The 18538-nt window shown below is 40.9% G+C and overlaps 29 non-coding genes across 29 annotated transcripts; all 29 read left to right on the top strand.

Annotated features, from left to right (window-relative positions):
* Positions 1 to 497: 497 nt before the first annotated feature.
* On the top strand, positions 498 to 570 carry trnam-cau (transfer RNA methionine (anticodon CAU)). Its single transcript has one exon. It is a non-coding gene; the product is annotated as a tRNA-Met (tRNA).
* Positions 571 to 895: 325 nt separating this feature from the next.
* On the top strand, positions 896 to 968 carry trnam-cau (transfer RNA methionine (anticodon CAU)). Its single transcript has one exon. It is a non-coding gene; the product is annotated as a tRNA-Met (tRNA).
* A 318-nt stretch (positions 969 to 1286) lies between these two features.
* Positions 1287 to 1359, top strand: trnam-cau (transfer RNA methionine (anticodon CAU)). Its single transcript has one exon. It is a non-coding gene; the product is annotated as a tRNA-Met (tRNA).
* A 664-nt stretch (positions 1360 to 2023) lies between these two features.
* Positions 2024 to 2096, top strand: trnam-cau (transfer RNA methionine (anticodon CAU)). Its single transcript has one exon. It is a non-coding gene; the product is annotated as a tRNA-Met (tRNA).
* A 316-nt stretch (positions 2097 to 2412) lies between these two features.
* Positions 2413 to 2485, top strand: trnam-cau (transfer RNA methionine (anticodon CAU)). Its single transcript has one exon. It is a non-coding gene; the product is annotated as a tRNA-Met (tRNA).
* Positions 2486 to 3142: 657 nt separating this feature from the next.
* On the top strand, positions 3143 to 3215 carry trnam-cau (transfer RNA methionine (anticodon CAU)). Its single transcript has one exon. It is a non-coding gene; the product is annotated as a tRNA-Met (tRNA).
* Positions 3216 to 3877: 662 nt separating this feature from the next.
* Positions 3878 to 3950, top strand: trnam-cau (transfer RNA methionine (anticodon CAU)). Its single transcript has one exon. It is a non-coding gene; the product is annotated as a tRNA-Met (tRNA).
* Positions 3951 to 4266: 316 nt separating this feature from the next.
* trnam-cau (transfer RNA methionine (anticodon CAU)) lies at positions 4267 to 4339 on the top strand. The gene has a single exon. It is a non-coding gene; the product is annotated as a tRNA-Met (tRNA).
* Positions 4340 to 5005: 666 nt separating this feature from the next.
* Positions 5006 to 5078, top strand: trnam-cau (transfer RNA methionine (anticodon CAU)). The gene has a single exon. It is a non-coding gene; the product is annotated as a tRNA-Met (tRNA).
* Positions 5079 to 5344: 266 nt separating this feature from the next.
* trnam-cau (transfer RNA methionine (anticodon CAU)) lies at positions 5345 to 5417 on the top strand. The gene has a single exon. It is a non-coding gene; the product is annotated as a tRNA-Met (tRNA).
* A 664-nt stretch (positions 5418 to 6081) lies between these two features.
* On the top strand, positions 6082 to 6154 carry trnam-cau (transfer RNA methionine (anticodon CAU)). Its single transcript has one exon. It is a non-coding gene; the product is annotated as a tRNA-Met (tRNA).
* A 312-nt stretch (positions 6155 to 6466) lies between these two features.
* trnam-cau (transfer RNA methionine (anticodon CAU)) lies at positions 6467 to 6539 on the top strand. Its single transcript has one exon. It is a non-coding gene; the product is annotated as a tRNA-Met (tRNA).
* A 657-nt stretch (positions 6540 to 7196) lies between these two features.
* Positions 7197 to 7269, top strand: trnam-cau (transfer RNA methionine (anticodon CAU)). Its single transcript has one exon. It is a non-coding gene; the product is annotated as a tRNA-Met (tRNA).
* A 663-nt stretch (positions 7270 to 7932) lies between these two features.
* Positions 7933 to 8005, top strand: trnam-cau (transfer RNA methionine (anticodon CAU)). Its single transcript has one exon. It is a non-coding gene; the product is annotated as a tRNA-Met (tRNA).
* Positions 8006 to 8669: 664 nt separating this feature from the next.
* Positions 8670 to 8742, top strand: trnam-cau (transfer RNA methionine (anticodon CAU)). The gene has a single exon. It is a non-coding gene; the product is annotated as a tRNA-Met (tRNA).
* Positions 8743 to 9058: 316 nt separating this feature from the next.
* Positions 9059 to 9131, top strand: trnam-cau (transfer RNA methionine (anticodon CAU)). Its single transcript has one exon. It is a non-coding gene; the product is annotated as a tRNA-Met (tRNA).
* A 657-nt stretch (positions 9132 to 9788) lies between these two features.
* Positions 9789 to 9861, top strand: trnam-cau (transfer RNA methionine (anticodon CAU)). The gene has a single exon. It is a non-coding gene; the product is annotated as a tRNA-Met (tRNA).
* Positions 9862 to 10527: 666 nt separating this feature from the next.
* trnam-cau (transfer RNA methionine (anticodon CAU)) lies at positions 10528 to 10600 on the top strand. Its single transcript has one exon. It is a non-coding gene; the product is annotated as a tRNA-Met (tRNA).
* A 724-nt stretch (positions 10601 to 11324) lies between these two features.
* On the top strand, positions 11325 to 11397 carry trnam-cau (transfer RNA methionine (anticodon CAU)). The gene has a single exon. It is a non-coding gene; the product is annotated as a tRNA-Met (tRNA).
* A 266-nt stretch (positions 11398 to 11663) lies between these two features.
* On the top strand, positions 11664 to 11736 carry trnam-cau (transfer RNA methionine (anticodon CAU)). The gene has a single exon. It is a non-coding gene; the product is annotated as a tRNA-Met (tRNA).
* Positions 11737 to 12052: 316 nt separating this feature from the next.
* trnam-cau (transfer RNA methionine (anticodon CAU)) lies at positions 12053 to 12125 on the top strand. Its single transcript has one exon. It is a non-coding gene; the product is annotated as a tRNA-Met (tRNA).
* A 326-nt stretch (positions 12126 to 12451) lies between these two features.
* trnam-cau (transfer RNA methionine (anticodon CAU)) lies at positions 12452 to 12524 on the top strand. Its single transcript has one exon. It is a non-coding gene; the product is annotated as a tRNA-Met (tRNA).
* Positions 12525 to 13179: 655 nt separating this feature from the next.
* Positions 13180 to 13252, top strand: trnam-cau (transfer RNA methionine (anticodon CAU)). The gene has a single exon. It is a non-coding gene; the product is annotated as a tRNA-Met (tRNA).
* A 266-nt stretch (positions 13253 to 13518) lies between these two features.
* trnam-cau (transfer RNA methionine (anticodon CAU)) lies at positions 13519 to 13591 on the top strand. Its single transcript has one exon. It is a non-coding gene; the product is annotated as a tRNA-Met (tRNA).
* A 1462-nt stretch (positions 13592 to 15053) lies between these two features.
* On the top strand, positions 15054 to 15126 carry trnam-cau (transfer RNA methionine (anticodon CAU)). The gene has a single exon. It is a non-coding gene; the product is annotated as a tRNA-Met (tRNA).
* Positions 15127 to 16190: 1064 nt separating this feature from the next.
* trnam-cau (transfer RNA methionine (anticodon CAU)) lies at positions 16191 to 16263 on the top strand. Its single transcript has one exon. It is a non-coding gene; the product is annotated as a tRNA-Met (tRNA).
* Positions 16264 to 17161: 898 nt separating this feature from the next.
* On the top strand, positions 17162 to 17234 carry trnam-cau (transfer RNA methionine (anticodon CAU)). Its single transcript has one exon. It is a non-coding gene; the product is annotated as a tRNA-Met (tRNA).
* A 724-nt stretch (positions 17235 to 17958) lies between these two features.
* On the top strand, positions 17959 to 18031 carry trnam-cau (transfer RNA methionine (anticodon CAU)). The gene has a single exon. It is a non-coding gene; the product is annotated as a tRNA-Met (tRNA).
* Positions 18032 to 18297: 266 nt separating this feature from the next.
* Positions 18298 to 18370, top strand: trnam-cau (transfer RNA methionine (anticodon CAU)). Its single transcript has one exon. It is a non-coding gene; the product is annotated as a tRNA-Met (tRNA).
* The last annotated feature ends 168 nt before the right edge of the window (positions 18371 to 18538 follow it).

Here is an 18538-nt window from a genome sequence, read left to right on the forward strand (position 1 = left end):
TTTTTTGGTTTTTGAAATTGAATATTTTTCCTCTTGCTGACCAGCAATCTGTCATTTTTTGTTGGTTCACCAAAGTACCCATTCAATCACGCTTTTAAACCCTTTCACCACCTTACAAACAGACGTACCTTTGACTCATTGTCAGGTCAGCATGCCAAGCCTTATTGGCGCAGTAGGCAGCGCGTCAGTCTCATAATCTGAGGGTCGTGAGTTCAAGCCTCACACAGGGCACCTTTTTACTAGTGGCAAACATTGTTTTGCTTTCGAATCACCTATCTTTTTGGAATCTTTCGATTTACAAAGCCTTATTGTTCTTCTAGGGAATGTTCTACAACACCTTATTTAGTTCGTAAAATTGAATATTTTTCCTCTTGCTGACCAGCAGTCTGTCATTTTTTTGTTGGTTCACCAAAGTACCCATTCAATCACGCTTTTAAACCCTTTCACCACCTTACAAACAGACGTACCTTTGACTAATTGTCAGGTGAGCATGCCAAGCCTTGTTGGCGCAGTAGGCAGCGCGTCAGTCTCATAATCTGAAGGTCGTGAGTTCAAGCCTCACACAGGGCAAGTTTATGTTAAGGTCAACATTCATTTTGCTTTCTAGTTGCCTATCTTTTTAGAATGTGTCGATCTACAAAGCCACCTCCAAATTTACCTGTTTCCCTAATAGTCATGATAACTGAACTTTGCTTTTACAACCTTAGTGTTCTCCTAGGGAAAGTTCTCCAACACCTTTTTTGGTTTGTGAAATTGAATATTTTTCCTCTTACTGACCAGCAGTCTGTCATTTTTTTGTTGGTTCACCAAAGTACCCATTCAATCACGCTTTTAAACCCTTTCACCATCTTACAAACAGACGTATCTTTGACTCATTGTCAGCTCAGCACACCAAGCCTTGTTGGCGCAGTAGGCAGCGCGTCAGTCTCATAATCTGAAGGTCGTGAGTTCAAGCCTCACACAGGGCAGGTTTATGTTAAGGTAAACATTCATGTTGCTTTCTAGTTCCCCATCTTTTTAGAATGTGTCGATCTACAAAGCCACCTCCAAATTTACCTGTTTCCCTAATAGTCATGATAACTGAACTTTGCTTTTACAACCTTAGTGTTCTCTTAGGGAAAGTTCTCCAACACCTTACGTAAAATTGAATATTTTTCCTCTTTCTGACCAGCAGTCTCTCCTTTTTTAGTTGGTTCACCAAAGTACCCATTCAATCACGCTTTTAAATCCTTTCACAACCTTACAAACAGACGTAACTTTGACTCATTGTCAGGTCAGCACGCCAAGCCTTGTTGGCGCAGTAGGCAGCGCATCAGTCTCATAATCTGAAGGTTGTGAGTTCGAGCCTCACACAGGGCAGGTTTATGTTAAGGTCAACATTCAGGTTGCTTTCTAGTTGCTTATCTTTTAAGAATGTGTCAATCTACAAAGCCACCTCCAAATTTACCTGTTTCCCTAATAGTCATGATAACTGAACTTTGCTTTTACAACCTTAGTGTTCTTCTAGGGAAAGTTCTCCAACACCTTATTTAGTTCGTGAAATTGAATATTTTTCCTCTTGCTGACCAGCAGTCTGTCATTTTTTTTGTTGGTTCACCAAAGTACCCATTCAATCACGCTTTTAAACCTTCACCACCTTACAAACAGACATACCTTTGACTCATTATCAGGTCAGCACACCAAGCCTTGTTGGCGCAGTAGGCAGCGCGTCAGTCTCATAATCTGAAGGTCTTGAGTTCGAACCTCACACAGGGCACCTTTTTACTAGTGGCAAACATTGTTTTGCTTTCGAATCACCTATCTTTTTGGAATCTTTCGATTTACAAAGCCTTATTGTTCTTCTAGGGAATGTTCTACAACACCTTATTTAGTTCGTAAAATTGAATATTTTTCCTCTTGCTGACCAGCAGTCTGTCATTTTTTTTGTTGGTTCACCAAAGTACCCATTCAATCACGCTTTTAAAGCCTTTCACCACCTTACAAACAGACGTACCTTTGACTCATTGTCGGCTCAGCACGCCAAGCCTTGTTGGCGCAGTAGGCAGCGCGTCAGTCTCATAATCTGAAGGTCGTGAGTTCAAGCCTCACACAGGGCAGGTTTATGTTAAGGTCAACATTCATGTTGCATTCTAGTTGCCTATCTTTTAAGAATGTGTCGATCTACAAAGCCACCTCCAAATTTACCTGTTTCCCTAATTGTCATGATAACTGAACTTTGCTTTTACAACCTTAGTGTTCTCTTAGGGAAAGTTCTCCAACACCTTACGTAAAATTTAATATTTCTCCTCTTGCTGACCAGCAGTCTCTCCTTTTTTAGTTGGTTCACCAAAGTACCCATTCAATCACGCTTTTGAACCTTCACAACCTTACAAACAGACGTAACTTTGACTCATTGTCAGGTCAGCACGCCAAGCCTTGTTGGCGCAGTAGGCAGCGCGTCAGTCTCATAATCTGAAGGTCGTGAGTTCAAGCCTCACACAGGGCACCTTTTTACTAGTGGCAAACATTGTTTTTCTTTCGAATCACCTATCTTTTTGGAATCTTTCGATTTACAAAGCCTTATTGTTCTTCTAGGGAATGTTCTACAACACCTTATTTAGTTCGTAAAATTGAATATTTTTCCTCTTGCTGACCAGCAGTCTGTCATTTTTTTGTTGGTTCACCAAAGTACCCATTCAATCACGCTTTTAAACCCTTTCACCACCTTACAAACAGACGTACCTTTGACTCATTGTCAGCTCAGCACGCCAAGCCTTGTTGGCGCAGTAGGCAGCGCATCAGTCTCATAATCAAAAGGTCGTGAGTTCAAGCCTCACACAGGGCAGGTTTATGTTAAGGTCAACATTCATCTTGCTTTCTAGTTGCCTATCATTTTAGAATGTGTCGATCTACAAAGCCACCTCCAAATTTACCTGTTTCCCTAATAGTCATATTAACTGAACTTTGCTTTTACAACCTTAGTGTTCTTCTAGGGAAAGTTCTCCAACACCTTACGTAAAATTGAATATTTTTCCTCTTTCTGACCAGCAGTCTCTCCTTTTTTAGTTGGTTCACCAAAGTACCCATTCAATCACGCTTTTAAATCCTTTCACAACCTTACAAACAGACGTAACTTTGACTCATTGTCAGGTCAGCACGCCAAGCCTTGTTGGCGCAGTAGGCAGCGCATCAGTCTCATAATCTGAAGGTTGTGAGTTCAAGCCTCACACAGGGCAGGTTTATGTTAAGGTCAACATTCAGGTTGCTTTCTAGTTGCTTATCTTTTAAGAATGTGTCAATCTACAAAGCCACCTCCAAATTTACCTGTTTCCCTAATAGTCATGATAACTGAACTTTGCTTTTACAACCTTAGTGTTCTTCTAGGGAAAGTTCTCCAACACCTTATTTAGTTCGTGAAATTGAATATTTCCTCTTGCTGACCAGCAGTCTGTCATTTTTTTTGTTGGTTCACCAAAGTACCCATTCAATCACGCTTTTAAACCTTCACCACCTTACAAACAGACATACCTTTGACTCATTATCAGGTCAGCACACCAAGCCTTGTTGGCGCAGTAGGCAGCGCGTCAGTCTCATAATCTGAAGGTCTTGAGTTCGAACCTCACACAGGGCACCTTTTTACTAGTGGCAAACATTGTTTTGCTTTCGAATCACCTATCTTTTTGGAATCTTTCGATTTACAAAGCCTTATTGTTCTTCTAGGGAATGTTCTACAACACCTTATTTAGTTCGTAAAATTGAATATTTTTCCTCTTGCTGACCAGCAGTCTGTCATTTTTTTTGTTGGTTCACCAAAGTACCCATTCAATCACGCTTTTAAAGCCTTTCACCACCTTACAAACAGACGTACCTTTGACTCATTGTCGGCTCAGCACGCCAAGCCTTGTTGGCGCAGTAGGCAGCGCGTCAGTCTCATAATCTGAAGGTCGTGAGTTCAAGCCTCACACAGGGCAGGTTTATGTTAAGGTCAACATTCATGTTGCATTCTAGTTGCCTATCTTTTAAGAATGTGTCGATCTACAAAGCCACCTCCAAATATACCTGTTTCCCTAATTGTCATGATAACTGAACTTTGCTTTTACAACCTTAGTGTTCTCTTAGGGAAAGTTCTCCAACACCTTACGTAAAATTTAATATTTCTCCTCTTGCTGACCAGCAGTCTCTCCTTTTTTAGTTGGTTCACCAAAGTACCCATTCAATCACGCTTTTGAACCTTCACAACCTTACAAACAGACGTAACTTTGACTCATTGTCAGGTCAGCACGCCAAGCCTTGTTGGCGCAGTAGGCAGCGCGTCAGTCTCATAATCTGAAGGTCGTGAGTTCAAGCCTCACACAGGGCACCTTTTTACTAGTGGCAAACATTGTTTTGCTTTCGAATCACCTATCTTTTTGGAATCTTTCGATTTACAAAGCCTTATTGTTCTTCTAGGGAATGTTCTACAACACCTTATTTAGTTCGTAAAATTGAATATTTTTCCTCTTGCTGACCAGCAGTCTGTCATTTTTTTGTTGGTTCACCAAAGTACCCATTCAATCACGCTTTTAAACCCTTTCACCACCTTACAAACAGACGTACCTTTGACTCATTGTCAGCTCAGCACGCCAAGCCTTGTTGGCGCAGTAGGCAGCGCATCAGTCTCATAATCAAAAGGTCGTGAGTTCAAGCCTCACACAGGGCAGGTTTATGTTAAGGTCAACATTCATCTTGCTTTCTAGTTGCCTATCATTTTAGAATGTGTCGATCTACAAAGCCACCTCCAAATTTACCTGTTTCCCTAATAGTCATATTAACTGAACTTTGCTTTTACAACCTTAGTGTTCTTCTAGGGAAAGTTCTCCAACACCTTATTTAGTTTCGTAAAATTGAATATTTTTCCTCTTGCTGACCGGCAGTCTGTCATTTTTTTTGTTGGTTCACCAAAGTACCCATTCAATCACGCTTTTAAACCCTTTCACCACCTTACAAACAGACGTACCTTTGACTCATTATCAGGTCAGCACACCAAGCCTTGTTGGCGCAGTAGGCAGCGCGTCAGTCTCATAATCTGAAGGTCGTGAGTTCGAACCTCACACAGGGCACCTTTTTACTAGTGGCAAACATTGTTTTGCTTTCGAATCACCTATCTTTTTGGAATCTTTCGATTTACAAAGCCTTATTGTTCTTCTAGGGAATGTTCTACAACACCTTATTTAGTTCGTAAAATTGAATATTTTTCCTCTTGCTGACCAGCAGTCTGTCATTTTTTTGTTGGTTCACCAAAGTACCCATTCAATCACGCTTTTAAACCCTTTCACCACCTTACAAACAGACGTACCTTTGACTCATTGTCAGCTCAGCACGCCAAGCCTTGTTGGCGCAGTAGGCAGCGCATCAGTCTCATAATCTGAAGGTTGTGAGTTCGAGCCTCACACAGGGCAGGTTTATGTTAAGGTCAACATTCAGGTTGCTTTCTAGTTGCTTATCTTTTAAGAATGTGTCAATCTACAAAGCCACCTCCAAATTTACCTGTTTCCCTAATAGTCATGATAACTGAACTTTGCTTTTACAACCTTAGTGTTCTTCTAGGGAAAGTTCTCCAACACCTTATTTAGTTCGTGAAATTGAATATTTTTCCTCTTGCTGACCAGCAGTCTGTCATTTTTTTTGTTGGTTCACCAAAGTACCCATTCAATCACGCTTTTAAACCTTCACCACCTTACAAACAGACATACCTTTGACTCATTATCAGGTCAGCACACCAAGCCTTGTTGGCGCAGTAGGCAGCGCGTCAGTCTCATAATCTGAAGGTCTTGAGTTCGAACCTCACACAGGGCACCTTTTTACTAGTGGCAAACATTGTTTTGCTTTCGAATCACCTATCTTTTTGGAATCTTTCGATTTACAAAGCCTTATTGTTCTTCTAGGGAATGTTCTACAACACCTTATTTAGTTCGTAAAATTGAATATTTTTCCTCTTGCTGACCAGCAGTCTGTCATTTTTTTTGTTGGTTCACCAAAGTACCCATTCAATCACGCTTTTAAAGCCTTTCACCACCTTACAAACAGACGTACCTTTGACTCATTGTCGGCTCAGCACGCCAAGCCTTGTTGGCGCAGTAGGCAGCGCGTCAGTCTCATAATCTGAAGGTCGTGAGTTCAAGCCTCACACAGGGCAGGTTTATGTTAAGGTCAACATTCATGTTGCATTCTAGTTGCCTATCTTTTAAGAATGTGTCGATCTACAAAGCCACCTCCAAATTTACCTGTTTCCCTAATTGTCATGATAACTGAACTTTGCTTTTACAACCTTAGTGTTCTCTTAGGGAAAGTTCTCCAACACCTTACGTAAAATTTAATATTTCTCCTCTTGCTGACCAGCAGTCTCTCCTTTTTTAGTTGGTTCACCAAAGTACCCAATCACGCTTTTGAACCTTCACAACCTTACAAACAGACGTAACTTTGACTCATTGTCAGGTCAGCACGCCAAGCCTTGTTGGCGCAGTAGGCAGCGCGTCAGTCTCATAATCTGAAGGTCGTGAGTTCAAGCCTCACACAGGGCACCTTTTTACTAGTGGCAAACATTGTTTTTCTTTCGAATCACCTATCTTTTTGGAATCTTTCGATTTACAAAGCCTTATTGTTCTTCTAGGGAATGTTCTACAACACCTTATTTAGTTCGTAAAATTGAATATTTTTCCTCTTGCTGACCAGCAGTCTGTCATTTTTTTGTTGGTTCACCAAAGTACCCATTCAATCACGCTTTTAAACCCTTTCACCACCTTACAAACAGACGTACCTTTGACTCATTGTCAGCTCAGCACGCCAAGCCTTGTTGGCGCAGTAGGCAGCGCATCAGTCTCATAATCAAAAGGTCGTGAGTTCAAGCCTCACACAGGGCAGGTTTATGTTAAGGTCAACATTCATCTTGCTTTCTAGTTGCCTATCATTTTAGAATGTGTCGATCTACAAAGCCACCTCCAAATTTACCTGTTTCCCTAATAGTCATATTAACTGAACTTTGCTTTTACAACCTTAGTGTTCTTCTAGGGAAAGTTCTCCAACACCTTACGTAAAATTGAATATTTTTCCTCTTTCTGACCAGCAGTCTCTCCTTTTTTAGTTGGTTCACCAAAGTACCCATTCAATCACGCTTTTAAATCCTTTCACAACCTTACAAACAGACGTAACTTTGACTCATTGTCAGGTCAGCACGCCAAGCCTTGTTGGCGCAGTAGGCAGCGCATCAGTCTCATAATCTGAAGGTTGTGAGTTCAAGCCTCACACAGGGCAGGTTTATGTTAAGGTCAACATTCAGGTTGCTTTCTAGTTGCTTATCTTTTAAGAATGTGTCAATCTACAAAGCCACCTCCAAATTTACCTGTTTCCCTAATAGTCATGATAACTGAACTTTGCTTTTACAACCTTAGTGTTCTTCTAGGGAAAGTTCTCCAACACCTTATTTAGTTCGTGAAATTGAATATTTTTCCTCTTGCTGACCAGCAGTCTGTCATTTTTTTTGTTGGTTCACCAAAGTACCCATTCAATCACGCTTTTAAACCTTCACCACCTTACAAACAGACATACCTTTGACTCATTATCAGGTCAGCACACCAAGCCTTGTTGGCGCAGTAGGCAGCGCGTCAGTCTCATAATCTGAAGGTCTTGAGTTCGAACCTCACACAGGGCACCTTTTTACTAGTGGCAAACATTGTTTTGCTTTCGAATCACCTATCTTTTTGGAATCTTTCGATTTACAAAGCCTTATTGTTCTTCTAGGGAATGTTCTACAACACCTTATTTAGTTCGTAAAATTGAATATTTTTCCTCTTTCTGACCAGCAGTCTCTCCTTTTTTAGTTGGTTCACCAAAGTACCCATTCAATCACGCTTTTAAATCCTTTCACAACCTTACAAACAGACGTAACTTTGACTCATTGTCAGGTCAGCACGCCAAGCCTTGTTGGCGCAGTAGGCAGCGCATCAGTCTCATAATCTGAAGGTTGTGAGTTCGAGCCTCACACAGGGCAGGTTTATGTTAAGGTCAACATTCAGGTTGCTTTCTAGTTGCTTATCTTTTAAGAATGTGTCAATCTACAAAGCCACCTCCAAATTTACCTGTTTCCCTAATAGTCATGATAACTGAACTTTGCTTTTACAACCTTAGTGTTCTTCTAGGGAAAGTTCTCCAACACCTTATTTAGTTCGTGAAATTGAATATTTTTCCTCTTGCTGACCAGCAGTCTGTCATTTTTTTTGTTGGTTCACCAAAGTACCCATTCAATCACGCTTTTAAACCTTCACCACCTTACAAACAGACATACCTTTGACTCATTATCAGGTCAGCACACCAAGCCTTGTTGGCGCAGTAGGCAGCGCGTCAGTCTCATAATCTGAAGGTCTTGAGTTCGAACCTCACACAGGGCACCTTTTTACTAGTGGCAAACATTGTTTTGCTTTCGAATCACCTATCTTTTTGGAATCTTTCGATTTACAAAGCCTTATTGTTCTTCTAGGGAATGTTCTACAACACCTTATTTAGTTCGTAAAATTGAATATTTTTCCTCTTGCTGACCAGCAGTCTGTCATTTTTTTTGTTGGTTCACCAAAGTACCCATTCAATCACGCTTTTAAAGCCTTTCACCACCTTACAAACAGACGTACCTTTGACTCATTGTCGGCTCAGCACGCCAAGCCTTGTTGGCGCAGTAGGCAGCGCGTCAGTCTCATAATCTGAAGGTCGTGAGTTCAAGCCTCACACAGGGCAGGTTTATGTTAAGGTCAACATTCATGTTGCATTCTAGTTGCCTATCTTTTAAGAATGTGTCGATCTACAAAGCCACCTCCAAATTTACCTGTTTCCCTAATTGTCATGATAACTGAACTTTGCTTTTACAACCTTAGTGTTCTCTTAGGGAAAGTTCTCCAACACCTTACGTAAAATTTAATATTTCTCCTCTTGCTGACCAGCAGTCTCTCCTTTTTTAGTTGGTTCACCAAAGTACCCATTCAATCACGCTTTTGAACCTTCACAACCTTACAAACAGACGTAACTTTGACTCATTGTCAGGTCAGCACGCCAAGCCTTGTTGGCGCAGTAGGCAGCGCGTCAGTCTCATAATCTGAAGGACGTGAGTTCAAGCCTCACACAGGGCACCTTTTTACTAGTGGCAAACATTGTTTTTCTTTCGAATCACCTATCTTTTTGGAATCTTTCGATTTACAAAGCCTTATTGTTCTTCTAGGGAATGTTCTACAACACCTTATTTAGTTCGTAAAATTGAATATTTTTCCTCTTGCTGACCAGCAGTCTGTCATTTTTTTGTTGGTTCACCAAAGTACCCATTCAATCACGCTTTTAAACCCTTTCACCACCTTACAAACAGACGTACCTTTGACTCATTGTCAGCTCAGCACGCCAAGCCTTGTTGGCGCAGTAGGCAGCGCATCAGTCTCATAATCAAAAGGTCGTGAGTTCAAGCCTCACACAGGGCAGGTTTATGTTAAGGTCAACATTCATCTTGCTTTCTAGTTGCCTATCATTTTAGAATGTGTCGATCTACAAAGCCACCTCCAAATTTACCTGTTTCCCTAATAGTCATATTAACTGAACTTTGCTTTTACAACCTTAGTGTTCTTCTAGGGAAAGTTCTCCAACACCTTACGTAAAATTGAATATTTTTCCTCTTTCTGACCAGCAGTCTCTCCTTTTTTAGTTGGTTCACCAAAGTACCCATTCAATCACGCTTTTAAACCCTTTCACCACCTTACAAACAGACGTACCTTTGACTCATTATCAGGTCAGCACACCAAGCCTTGTTGGCGCAGTAGGCAGCGCGTCAGTCTCATAATCTGAAGGTCGTGAGTTCGAACCTCACACAGGGCACCTTTTTACTAGTGGCAAACATTGTTTTGCTTTCGAATCACCTATCTTTTTGGAATCTTTCGATTTACAAAGCCTTATTGTTCTTCTAGGGAATGTTCTACAACACCTTATTTAGTTCGTAAAATTGAATATTTTTCCTCTTGCTGACCAGCAGTCTGTCATTTTTTTGTTGGTTCACCAAAGTACCCATTCAATCACGCTTTTAAACCCTTTCACCACCTTACAAACAGACGTACCTTTGACTCATTGTCAGCTCAGCACGCCAAGCCTTGTTGGCGCAGTAGGCAGCGCATCAGTCTCATAATCAAAAGGTCGTGAGTTCAAGCCTCACACAGGGCAGGTTTATGTTAAGGTCAACATTCATCTTGCTTTCTAGTTGCCTATCATTTTAGAATGTGTCGATCTACAAAGCCACCTCCAAATTTACCTGTTTCCCTAATAGTCATATTAACTGAACTTTGCTTTTACAACCTTAGTGTTCTTCTAGGGAAAGTTCTCCAACACCTTATTTAGTTTCGTAAAATTGAATATTTTTCCTCTTGCTGACCGGCAGTCTGTCATTTTTTTTGTTGGTTCACCAAAGTACCCATTCAATCACGCTTTTAAACCCTTTCACCACCTTACAAACAGACGTACCTTTGACTAATTGTCAGGTCAGCATGCCAAGCCTTGTTGGCGCAGTAGGCAGCGCGTCAGTCTCATAATCTGAAGGTCGTGAGTTCAAGCCTCACACAGGGCAAGTTTATGTTAAGGTCAACATTCATTTTGCTTTCTAGTTGCCTATCTTTTTAGAATGTGTCGATCTACAAAGCCACCTCCAAATTTACCTGTTTCCCTAATAGTCATGATAACTGAACTTTGCTTTTACAACCTTAGTGTTCTCCTAGGGAAAGTTCTCCAACACCTTTTTTGGTTTGTGAAATTGAATATTTTTCCTCTTACTGACCAGCAGTCTGTCATTTTTTTGTTGGTTCACCAAAGTACCCATTCAATCACGCTTTTAAACCCTTTCACCATCTTACAAACAGACGTGTCTTTGACTCATTGTCAGCTCAGCACACCAAGCCTTGTTGGCGCAGTAGGCAGCGCGTCAGTCTCATAATCTGAAGGTCGTGAGTTCAAGCCTCACTCAGGGCAGGTTTATGTTAAGGTAAACATTCATGTTGCTTTCTAGTTCCCCATCTTTTTAGAATGTGTCGATCTACAAAGCCACCTCCAAATTTACCTGTTTCCCTAATAGTCATGATAACTGAACTTTGCTTTTACAACCTTAGTGTTCTCCTAGGGAAAGTTCTCCAACACCTTTTTTGGTTTGTGAAATTGAATATTTTTCCTCTTGCTGACCAGCAGTCTGTCATTTTTTTTGTTGGTTCACCAAAGTACCCATTCAATCACGCTTTTAAACCCTTTCACCACCTTACAAACAGACGTACCTTTGACTCATTATCAGGTCAGCACACCAAGCCTTGTTGGCGCAGTAGGCAGCGCGTCAGTCTCATAATCTGAAGGTCGTGAGTTCGAACCTCACACAGGGCACCTTTTTACTAGTGGCAAACATTGTTTTGCTTTCGAATCACCTATCTTTTTGGAATCTTTCGATTTACAAAGCCTTATTGTTCTTCTAGGGAATGTTCTACAACACCTTATTTAGTTCGTAAAATTGAATATTTTCCCTCTTGCTGATTAGTAGTCTGTCATTTTTTTGTTGGTTCACCAAAGTACCCATTCAATCACGCTTTTAAACCCTTTCACCACCTTACAAACAGACGTACCTTTGACTAATTGTCAGGTGAGCATGCCAAGCCTTGTTGGCGCAGTAGGCAGCGCGTCAGTCTCATAATCTGAAGGTCGTGAGTTCAAGCCTCACACAGGGCAGGTTTATGTTAAAATCAACATTCATTTTGCTTTCTAGATGCCTATCTTTTAAGAATGTGTCGATATACAAAGCCACCTCCAAATTTACCTGTTTCCCTAATAGTCATGACCACTGAACTTTGCTTTTACAACCTTAGTGTTCTCTTAGGGAAAGTTCTCCAACACCTTACGTAAAATTGAATATTTTTCCTTTTGCTGACCAGCAGTCTCTCCTTTTTTAGTTGGTTCATCAAAGTACCCATTCAATCACGCTTTTAAACCTTCACAACCTTACAAACAGACGTAACTTTGACTCATTGTCAGGTCAGCACGCCAAGCCTTGTTGGCGCAGTAGGCAGCGCGTCAGTCTCATAATCTGAAGGTCGTGAGTTCAAGCCTCACACAGGGCAGCTTTATGTTAAGGTCAACATTCATTTTGCTTTCTAGTTGCCTATCTTTTTAGAATGTGTCGATCTACAAAGCCACCTCCAAATTTACCTGTTTCCCTAATAGTCATGATAACTGAACTTTGCTTTTACAACCTTAGTGTTCTCCTAGGGAAAGTTCTCCAACACCTTTTTTGGTTTGTGAAATTGAATATTTTTCCTCTTGCTGACCAGCAGTCTGTCATTTTTTTTGTTGGTTCACCAAAGTACCCATTCAATCACGCTTTTAAACCCTTTCACCACCTTACAAACAGACGTACCTTTGACTCATTATCAGGTCAGCACACCAAGCCTTATTGGCGCAGTAGGCAGCGCGTCAGTCTCATAATCTGAAGGTCGTGAGTTCGAACCTCACACAGGGCACCTTTTTACTAGTGGCAAACATTGTTTTGCTTTCGAATCACCTATCTTTTTGGAATCTTTCGATTTGCAAAGCCTTATTGTTCTTCTAGGGAATGTTCTACAACACCTTATTTAGTTCGTAAAATTGAATATTTTTCCTCTTGCTGACCAGCAGTCTGTCATTTTTTTGTTGGTTCACCAAAGTACCCATTCAATCACGCTTTTAAACCCTTTCACCACCTTACAAACAGACGTACCTTTGACTCATTATCAGGTCAGCACACCAAGCCTTGTTGGCGCAGTAGGCAGCACGTCAGTCTCATAATCTGAAGGTCGTGAGTTCAAGCCTCACACAGGGCAGGTTTATGTTAAGGTCAATATTCATGTTGCTTTCTAGTTGCCTATCTTTTAAGAATGTGTCGATCTACAAAGCCACCTCCAAATTTACCTGTTTCCCTAATTGTCATGATAACTGAACTTTGCTTTTACAACCTTAGTGTTCTCTTAGGGAAAGTTCTCCAACACCTTACGTAAAATGTAATATTTCTCCTCTTGCTGACCAGCAGTCTCTCCTTTTTTAGTTGGTTCACCAAAGTACCCATTCAATCACGCTTTTGAACCTTCACAACCTTACAAACAGACGTAACTTTGACTCATTGTCAGGTCAGCACACCAAGCCTTGTTGGCGCAGTAGGCAGCGCGTCAGTCTCATAATCTGAAGGTCGTGAGTTCAAGCCTCACACAGGGCACCTTTTTACTAGTGGCAAACATTGTTTTGCTTTCGAATCACCTATCTTTTTGGAATCTTTCGATTTACAAAGCCTTATTGTTCTTCTAGGGAATGTTCTACAACACCTTATTTAGTTCGTAAAATTGAATATTTTTCCTCTTGCTGACCAGCAGTCTGTCATTTTTTTGTTGGTTCACCAAAGTACCCATTCAATCACGCTTTTAAACCCTTTCACCACCTTACAAACAGACGTACCTTTGACTCATTATCAGGTCAGCACACCAAGCCTTGTTGGCGCAGTAGGCAGCGCGTCAGTCTCATAATCTGAAGGTCGTGAGTTCGAACCTCACACAGGGCACCTTTTTACTAGTGGCAAACATTGTTTTGCTTTCGAATCACCTATCTTTTTGGAATCTTTCGATTTACAAAGCCTTATTGTTCTTCTAGGGAATGTTCTACAACACCTTATTTAGTTCGTAAAATTGAATATTTTTCCTCTTGCTGACCAGCAGTCTGTAATTTTTTTTGTTGGTTCACCAAAGTACCCATTCAATCACGCTTTTAAACCCTTTCACCACCTTACAAACAGACGTACCTTTGACTCATTGTCGGCTCAGCACGCCAAGCCTTGTTGGCGCAGTAGGCAGCGCGTCAGTCTCATAATCTGAAGGTCGTGAGTTCAAGCCTCACACAGGTCAGGTTTATGTTAAGGTCAACATTCATTTTGCTTTCTAGTTGCCTATCTTTTTAGAATGTGTCGATCTACAAAGCCACCTCCAAATTTACCTGTTTCCCTAATAGTCATGATAACTGAACTTTGCTTTTACAACCTTAGTGTTCTCCTAGGGAAAGTTCTCCAACACCTTTTTTGGTTTGTGAAATTGAATATTTTTCCTCTTGCTGACCAGCAGTCTGTCATTTTTTTGTTGGTTCACCAAAGTACCCATTCAATCACGCTTTTAAACCCTTTCACCACCTTACAAACAGACGTACCTTTGACTCATTATCAGGTCAGCACACCAAGCCTTGTTGGCGCAGTAGGCAGCACGTCAGTCTCATAATCTGAAGGTTGTGAGTTCAAGCCTCACACAGGGCAAGTTTATGTTAAGGTCAACATTCATTTTGCTTTCTAGTTGCCTATCTTTTTAGAATGTGTCGATCTACAAAGCCACCTCCAAATTTACCTGTTTCCCTAATAGTCATGATAACTGAACTTTGCTTTTACAACCTTAGTGTTCTCCTAGGGAAAGTTCTCCAACACCTTTTTTGGTTTGTGAAATTGAATATTTTTCCTCTTACTGACCAGCAGTCTGTCATTTTTTTGTTGGTTCACCAAAGTACCCATTCAATCACGCTTTTAAACCCTTTCACCATCTTACAAACAGACGTGTCTTTGACTCATTGTCAGCTCAGCACACCAAGCCTTGTTGGCGCAGTAGGCAGCATGACAGTCTCATAATCTGAAGGTCGTGAGTTCAAGCCTCACTCAGGGCAGGTTTATGTTAAGGTAAACATTCATGTTGCTTTCTAGTTCCCCATCTTTTTAGAATGTGTCGATCTACAAAGCCACCTCCAAATTTACCTGTTTCCCTAATAGTCATGATAACTGAACTTTGCTTTTACAACCTTAGTGTTCTCCTAGGGAAAGTTCTCCAACACCTTTTTTGGTTTGTGAAATTGAATATTTTTCCTCTTGCTGACCAGCAGTCTGTCATTTTTTTTGTTGGTTCACCAAAGTACCCATTCAATCACGCTTTTAAACCCTTTCACCACCTTACAAACAGACGTACCTTTGACTCATTATCAGGTCAGCACACCAAGCCTTATTGGCGCAGTAGGCAGCGCGTCAGTCTCATAATCTGAAGGTCGTGAGTTCGAACCTCACACAGGGCACCTTTTTACTAGTGGCAAACATTGTTTTGCTTTCGAATCACCTATCTTTTTGGAATCTTTCGATTTACAAAGCCTTATTGTTCTTCTAGGGAATGTTCTACAACACCTTATTTAGTTCGTAAAATTGAATATTTTTCCTCTTGCTGACCAGCAGTCTGTCATTTTTTTTGTTGGTTCACCAAAGTACCCATTCAATCACGCTTTTAAACCCTTTCACCACCTTACAAACAGACGTACCTTTGACTCATTGTCGCCTCAGCACGCCAAGCCTTGTTGGCGCAGTAGGCAGCGCGTCAGTCTCATAATCTGAAGGTCGTGAGTTCAAGCCTCACACAGGTCAGGTTTATGTTAAGGTCAACATTCATTTTGCTTTCTAGTTGCCTATCTTTTTAGAATGTGTCGATCTACAAAGCCACCTCCAAATTTACCTGTTTCCCTAATAGTCATGATAACTGAACTTTGCTTTTACAACCTTAGTGTTCTCCTAGGGAAAGTTCTCCAACACCTTTTTTGGTTTGTGAAATTGAATATTTTTCCTCTTGCTGACCAGCAGTCTGTCATTTTTTTGTTGGTTCACCAAAGTACCCATTCAATCACGCTTTTAAACCCTTTCACCACCTTACAAACAGACGTACCTTTGACTCATTATCAGGTCAGCACACCAAGCCTTGTTGGCGCAGTAGGCAGCACGTCAGTCTCATAATCTGAAGGTTGTGAGTTCAAGCCTCACACAGGGCAGGTTTATGTTAAGGTCAACATTCATTTTGCTTTCTAGTTGCCTATCTTTTTAGAATGTGTCGATCTACAAAGCCACCTCCAAATTTACCTGTTTCCCTAATAGTCATGATAACTGAACTTTGCTTTTACAACCTTAGTGTTCTCCTAGGGAAAGTTCTCCAACACCTTTTTTGGTTTGTGAAATTGAATATTTTTCCTCTTGCTGACCAGCAGTCTGTCATTTTTTTTGTTGGTTCACCAAAGTACCCATTCAATCACGCTTTTAAACCCTTTCACCACCTTACAAACAGACGTACCTTTGACTCATTATCAGGTCAGCACACCAAGCCTTGTTGGCGCAGTAGGCAGCGCGTCAGTCTCATAATCTGAAGGTCGTGAGTTCGAACCTCACACAGGGCACATTTTTACTAGTGGCAAACATTGTTTTGCTTTCGAATCACCTATCTTTTTGGAATCTTTCGATTTACAAAGCCTTATTGTTCTTCTAGGGAATGTTCTACAACACCTTATTTAGTTCGTAAAATTGAATATTTTTCCTCTTGCTGACCAGCAGTCTGTCATTTTTTTTGTTGGTTCACCAAAGTACCCATTCAATCACGCTTTTAAACCCTTTCACCACCTTACAAACAGACGTACCTTTGACTCATTATCATTCATTTTGCTTTCTAGTTGCCTATCTTTTTAGAATGTGTCGATCTACAAAGCCACCTCCAAATTTACCTGTTTCCCTAATAGTCATGATAACTGAACTTTGCTTTTACAACCTTAGTGTTCTCCTAGGGAAAGTTCTCCAACACCTTTTTTGGTTTTTGAAATTGAATATTTTTCCTCTTGCTGACCAGCAATCTGTCATTTTTTTTGTTGGTTCACCAAAGTACCCATTCAATCACGCTTTTAAACCCTTTCACCACCTTACAAACAGACGTACCTTTGACTCATTGTCAGGTCAGCATGCCAAGCCTTATTGGCGCAGTAGGCAGCGCGTCAGTCTCATAATCTGAAGGTCGTGAGTTCAAGCCTCACACAGGGCACCTTTTTACTAGTGGCAAACATTGTTTTGCTTTCGAATCACCTATCTTTTTGGAATCTTTCGATTTACAAAGCCTTATTGTTCTTCTAGGGAATGTTCTACAACACCTTATTTAGTTCGTAAAATTGAATATTTTTCCTCTTGCTGACCAGCAGTCTGTCATTTTTTTGTTGGTTCACCAAAGTACCCATTCAATCACGCTTTTAAACCCTTTCACCACCTTACAAACAGACGTACCTTTGACTAATTGTCAGGTCAGCATGCCAAGCCTTGTTGGCGCAGTAGGCAGCGCGTCAGTCTCATAATCTGAAGGTCGTGAGTTCAAGCCTCACACAGGGCAAGTTTATGTTAAGGTCAACATTCATTTTGCTTTCTAGTTGCCTATCTTTTTAGAATGTGTCGATCTACAAAGCCACCTCCAAATTTACCTGTTTCCCTAATAGTCATGATAACTGAACTTTGCTTTTACAACCTTAGTGTTCTCCTAGGGAAAGTTCTCCAACACCTTTTTTGGTTTGTGAAATTGAATATTTTTCCTCTTACTGACCAGCAGTCTGTCATTTTTTTGTTGGTTCACCAAAGTACCCATTCAATCACGCTTTTAAACCCTTTCACCATCTTACAAACAGACGTGTCTTTGACTCATTGTCAGCTCAGCACACCAAGCCTTGTTGGCGCAGTAGGCAGCGCGTCAGTCTCATAATCTGAAGGTCGTGAGTTCAAGCCTCACTCAGGGCAGGTTTATGTTAAGGTAAACATTCATGTTGCTTTCTAGTTCCCCATCTTTTTAGAATGTGTCGATCTACAAAGCCACCTCCAAATTTACCTGTTTCCCTAATAGTCATGATAACTGAACTTTGCTTTTACAACCTTAGTGTTCTCCTAGGGAAAGTTCTCCAACACCTTTTTTGGTTTGTGAAATTGAATATTTTTCCTCTTGCTGACCAGCAGTCTGTCATTTTTTTTGTTGGTTCACCAAAGTACCCATTCAATCACGCTTTTAAACCCTTTCACCACCTTACAAACAGACGTACCTTTGACTCATTATCAGGTCAGCACACCAAGCCTTGTTGGCGCAGTAGGCAGCGCTTCAGTCTCATAATCTGAAGGTCGTGAGTTCGAACCTCACACAGGGCACCTTTTTACTAGTGGCAAACATTGTTTTGCTTTCGAATCACCTATCTTTTTGGAATCTTTCGATTTACAAAGCCTTATTGTTCTTCTAGGGAATGTTCTACAACACCTTATTTAGTTCGTAAAATTGAATATTTTCCCTCTTGCTGATTAGTAGTCTGTCATTTTTTTGTTGGTTCACCAAAGTACCCATTCAATCACGCTTTTAAACCCTTTCACCACCTTACAAACAGACGTACCTTTGACTAATTGTCAGGTGAGCATGCCAAGCCTTGTTGGCGCAGTAGGCAGCGCGTCAGTCTCATAATCTGAAGGTCGTGAGTTCAAGCCTCACACAGGGCTGGTTTATGTTAAAATCAACATTCATTTTGCTTTCTAGATGCCTATCTTTTAAGAATGTGTCGATATACAAAGCCACCTCCAAATTTACCTGTTTCCCTAATAGTCATGATCACTGAACTTTGCTTTTACAACCTTAGTGTTCTCTTAGGGAAAGTTCTCCAACACCTT

Source organism: Callionymus lyra, chromosome 17 (genome assembly GCF_982586985.1).
Source record: "Callionymus lyra chromosome 17, fCalLyr1.hap1.1, whole genome shotgun sequence".
NCBI classification, from domain to species: Eukaryota; Metazoa; Chordata; class Actinopteri; order Syngnathiformes; family Callionymidae; genus Callionymus; species Callionymus lyra.